The sequence below is a fragment of the Corvus brachyrhynchos genome, unplaced genomic scaffold (assembly GCF_000691975.1).
Source record: "Corvus brachyrhynchos isolate BGI_N302 unplaced genomic scaffold, ASM69197v1 scaffold200, whole genome shotgun sequence".
In the NCBI taxonomy this organism is placed as follows: domain Eukaryota; kingdom Metazoa; phylum Chordata; class Aves; order Passeriformes; family Corvidae; genus Corvus; species Corvus brachyrhynchos.
This window is the reverse complement of record NW_008236184.1, coordinates 6975025-6980702: the sequence shown is the minus strand read 5'-3', so window position 1 is coordinate 6980702 and position 5678 is coordinate 6975025.

Here is a 5678-nt window from a genome sequence, read left to right as displayed (position 1 = left end):
TAGGGAAAGGGACTCTCTTCTTCCCTTATTTACAAAACACACAACATATCACATTTTGGCCTGAAATTGGTGTTGGTAAGGAAGGGAAATGTCTAGCACTATGTGAAACAATAAAAAATGAAAAAAAAGTGCAAAAGCAAACATACATAGTATTGGCATATGAATCATTTGCCTGACTTGCTCTTAATTCAATGGATAGTCATGGGTTACTGGTTCGAAGAGACTGTCTTGTGCAATAGACTCTGAAATAGACAATGCAGGTCCTAGATTCCTTATTGTGATCCTACAGAACTCAGTAATTTGCAATTGAAAAGGAGCGGAAAGATCTCTTCCAGTCCCAGGGGTCCAAAAGATTTACTACAGCCTGAGCTAGCCTACACTGATGACTAATTATTCTTGCTATTAAAAAATGCGTGTTTTATCTTAAACATGAGTCATCAACAGTGAAGCTCTCCAACATTTCCCCTTTCCAGTTTAAGAGTCAGAAAATTCATAGACATGAAAGGTACCCCCAGCGTTTAGAGAATGGAGATCACTGTTTTGTTATGCTGTGAAAATTCACACACTTCAAAAAGCCAGTGCTTAATTTATTCTAGGAAACTTAGTCACTGTGTTCTAGTGCCTTACCTCACAGCTAAGCAACCCACCACATTCCTGTGACAACCACTGGTAGGTGATGTTACAGAACATTAACAGACTCAGGGAATGATAAACCTCACAGGCTACTCAGGTCTTTAACCCTGGCTTCCCTCCCTCTGAGGAGTTGTGAGATGATAAATGTGGTGTCCATGCAGACCCTGCTCACACCTCCATAGCCTGGCCTGCTCTCCCAAAATGGATCCTCTTCTTCTGCTCCAGATTTCAGTTCTCATCTCTCCCTACTTTTCCATCTCATGCCTCTTCTCTGCCAGAACAACTGATCTCTAGAAAGCTCAATGCTGTGTTGATAGAAACTTTCCATAAGTTTTAGTTGTGCTGCTGCCAGGAAAATCCTTACTCCCACCTTTACCAGAGTTACAATCCAGTTTCTACATCCCCTGCGTCTACAATCTCCAATTTTACATTTCCTATTTCCACCCCACACCCATGAAGGATAAGTTTGTGCTTTGGAACATGGTCATTCTTCAAAGTCAGGAAATTAATTTAAAAATTATTAGCTCAAAATAAATTAATCAAAGGAATCAAAATGTTCAAAGCTAAAACTACCTCTCTTGGTGGTTCTTTTATAGAATCTTCCAGTACAAAGACCTAAAGGTGTTTTATGGCCATGAATTAATTTTGCCTTGTGGTGAAACCAGGAGAGATGATGGAGCTTCTCACCCTGCAGAATGAAGGCAAAGGCACAGAGCATTGAAGAGGTGGGCTCCAAACTCATTCTCCTGCAGCAGATACTTTTATTTTTAGTTGGTGAACTAGTGACATTTTGCAATAAACATTAAATAACCAGAATATCAGATGTCCGCAAAAAGACCAAACAAACAAAAATATCCAATTCTGAGAATTTGTCCTTTGATGACTTTTCTAACCCTTAGCAGGGATTGGAATGGACCTCCAAATCCTGCTTGTTTTGGGCAATATGACACTTAAAGGATTTGTATTCCCAGCCCATAGGATAAGACATACTATGAAAATACTGTATATATCTGTTATATCGCCAATATTGTTCATTTAAAACAAGAAATAAGAACTTGAACTATTTTGGAGATGTTCTGGAGAAAAAGACAAAGCCATCTGGAGCAGAGACTATCAGGAGAGGAGGTCAGAGGAAGGAAGAGGGCAAGACATGGGAATGCAATGCCAAGTACTAGCTGTCATTCATGGGCAAGGATATGACATTTATGCAATGCAAACAGATTCAAACTCTCCTTCCCCACAGAACAACACAGCAGGGCATATCCAGAAATCAGGATATTTGAATGCTGATTACTGACTTTCCTTTACCCTTTATTGAAACATTTAATTCTCTCTTGGTCTCTAAATAGTTTCAGATGCTTGCAAAGGTCTTTACTATATTAATATTTTTCCCTTCCCTTTCCACAAAAACTCTAGTTTTGGAGGAAAGATATTTTTCCTTCCAGAGAAACGTGCCTTGCACAGAAAGAAATGTTTCTTAGAGGACAAATGCTAATCTGTTTTACGTACAAGTTATCTAGCACACCACCGCACACTGGGACATTTATCACTGAACCTGATAAAACACAAGAAGATCTCCAAAAGTCCAACAGATACACAAGCCAGCATGACTAACTGGGCAAACAAAACTGCAAGTTCCTCTGCTATTTCATCCGCAACAAGAAGTGAGTTTTGAAATTCTGGCAAAATCTTCTGGGTTTGTTTAGACCACATCACCATGACAGCAAAGCACTGCCCAGTTCTTCATGTATTGTACAGCTTTGCAAGAGATGGTGGTGAGGGGAAAATGAAGCTCAAAGGAAAAAACATGGCCAGATGTTATATGGGAGATCACAGGAGATACCCCAGCCCATGGATAACCTTCCTGTCCAACCACAGAGCTTCTGATGGGCTCTTTCTCTGGAGCAACGCTGAATTTTCAACAGCATGGGTTGAATTTCCTGAGCAAGGCAAATATACTCCACTTGTTTTCCATGGCCAAGAGCTAATGAACTTGTGAAAGGCCACCAATGCAAACAACAGTCATGTATTCAAAGGGCAGGACTGCTCTCAGCTTAGCCACACTTCTGCTCTTCTATCCAGGTGCATTCAAAACCACCCACCTTCAAGGGTGGAATCAGGGCCTGGTGGGAGTTGCTGGTGAGAAATTTTCTGGTGAAACATTTTCAGGTCAAAACAGCAATGCAAGGCTGTTATCAGAGGACTGCAGATAAGGAAAGGTGTGCTGGTTTAAAAAACTGTACCAAAAAAAATTTTGAGAAGTTGACATTTCAAAAGGAGACAATTTTGCTCTGCAGCTTGAAAACACAATTTCAACACTTTGATTTACAATTTTTAAAGTAACTAACCCAAGCATTTTTAAAAATATGAAATTACATATTTTGATGGTGCTTGTGTGATTGCCTCTTGTTTGCTCACAAAAGTTTTAAAAAATTTTTAATGTTTTTCCTTGCTCTAGATAAAGGGAAGAGAATTTAAACCCTTGGGAAAACTGAGAAGATGTGAAAGGTTTTTGAGTCTGACCTGGGCAGACAAAGTGGGATTCCTGTCCATTTCATTCAAAATGAGGCACAAGGTTCCAGCCTGGCTCCTCTGCTCCTCAAAGGGGCATTGTTTCATTCTCAGATGATCCAATCATGCCACGATCTGTGGTCTGTTTATTTTGTCTCAAGCCAACAGTAGTTGCACAGGTACAGGGCTGTTTTTTTAAATGAGAGAAAATGCCCACACAATCCCAGTAAATCTCTAGACATCAAAAGGAATCCCGAAAACTAAAACATCTGTAAGGAGTCTGGTCTCATTCCTGTGACAGGTTTGCATTCAAGAATGTAATGTTCTTCTACTAAGCTGCTTGTTTGGAATTAAACTATTTTCAGCACTAAACACGAGAGATGTTAATTTGGGGCTTGCAGCCAAGGCCACCATTCCTATAGAATAGAAAGAGCACAGGCTGTTCTCTACAGTTCCTGTTCTGCTCATTGAGACAGAGGCAGAGGGCAACATCCACAGCAGCCCCATCCTGGTTAGACATCCTTCCTGTGAACTATGAAACATGTCAGCAGAATAGAAGGAATTTTTCAGCTTTCAAATCAGGACCTTTGGAGGGCCCTTCCCATTCACCACAGTGAAAAACAGCAAATTGAAATGCAGCCACTGCCTACCTCAGTTCCCAGGCATTTAGCAGATACTTGCATTGGCTAATTATCACCAGTCCTGTCCTACCTAGAGCTCCCAAATATTGCAACAAACTGCTTTAGGTAAGAACACGCACACAGGGGTCTGCGCACACCATAAACACCATGGGAATAGGTGGCATCTGGGTTTGAAGATGCAGCATCCACAGATTGGTTCTGCACAAATGCACTGATGAGGAGAGCCAGCCATTGGGTTCTGACCCCAGTTTCTAGATTCAGCAAAAAACAGAGGCCAACAGAATTTTTTTTTTTCCTAGTGATTGGGCACTCAGCTGAGTTCCTGTGGCTGTAACTCAGCTGTGTTACAAGCCATCTCTAGCAAGAAGGCACTGGAGCAGGAGGTAATTGAGGGTTGGCTCCCAGAGGGAATTTTCCCTTAAAAGGATAACTACATTGTCATGAAGAAACCAGCTCACTTCCACTGCCTGCAGAGCTTTTTGCAAATACGGCTGCCAGAGCCGGGGGCGGTGGCAGGTATTAAGAGCAAACAGCCAGGAGCAGCAGGGCAGTGCCTGCTCCCTACATGCTAAAGAACTACTCCAGCCTCACTCAGCCACGCTCTGCCATGAAGGGTAGCAGGACACACAGGCAGCCCCAGGAGGTCACTTCAGTGCCATGTCACAAGAGGCCAGCTCCTATCATCTGCTTGAGGCAAAAAGAAACCCAAGTGAGGGATTGCAACCAAAAAACCACCCTCACAAGAAGCATTTGCACTCAAAATGAGCCATTTTTTCAGAAAGGGGCAGGCAGTGTGCCAGCTGAAAGCATGCCAAGGAATATTTCCAATCAAATATTTTTCCACCAGAAAATAACCAAAATCCCAGCTTTTCATTTGAGAGTCTGTGGAACAATTCTTATCAAAACACTTTAAGATGGGATCCAGGAGAATGATGAAAGAGCAGAACCCCATGGTGGCCTCTCACCCAGCAGCAGACTGCTGAGAAGGGAGAGCTGGGTTTAAGTTCCCCTCTAGAAGACTCAGCCTGGTGACTTGAACCTCAACCTCCCACAACCAAGAGGAAACTGCCTGAGCTCTAACACAGCCCTGCTCCATACCCAGGATATGTCCTTGTCCTCTGGACAGCCCACCCACCTGGAGCTTTGCACTGTGCTCTCCTGTGCAGTTTTTACACGGAATGAAGCTGAAATGGGAAAGGCTGGATTTGGCCCAGCTATAGTGGCAGGCACCAATTCCCACCTCACAGCTAAAGCTTCTTTTGGGTGAGGTCTTCTACTCTGACTCATGCTCCTGCGGTCTCTAGTGCAGAATAAGCCACCTATCACACTGCAAGAGAAGGAACCAGGGCCTGGTGTTTCCCTTCACCCTGATGAGCGGACAAAATATGTGCAAGTGAGCAACAGCCAGGTCTGAAGTGAGCAGAGACTCCTGAACTGGCAGTGCAACAGAGGCTTACACAGAGTAAAACACCATCCCTTTCTTTGAGGACTGGCAGCCCACAGAACCCCAAGCACCTCAAATCCTTCCATTGCAGTGGGGAGTCCAGCCAAGAGAGTGCATGAGACAGATTTCTGGTGACCAGCAAGTCATCGTTGCTGGAAGCAGGATCTCCTAGCATCGAGCTCCTTAAAGAGACAGACCACCAGCAACCTCCTCCAGACCACAGAGGTCAGCTAAGGAGCTGCAGCAATTCTGCAGCTGCTCCCAGTTCTGCCTGGTAGTTGCTCCATCTGGTCCCATCCTGTTGCTACCTTTGTGAAGTGTCCACTTGAAATAGTCCCATTTCAGGAACTCCACAAGCAGCCATGGAGATTCAGCACGCTTCCTCTTCACTTTAGCGGTAGAAAATTTTATTTTCTAATCAGTCTTCCTCTGTAGAAAGAAGTATTAAA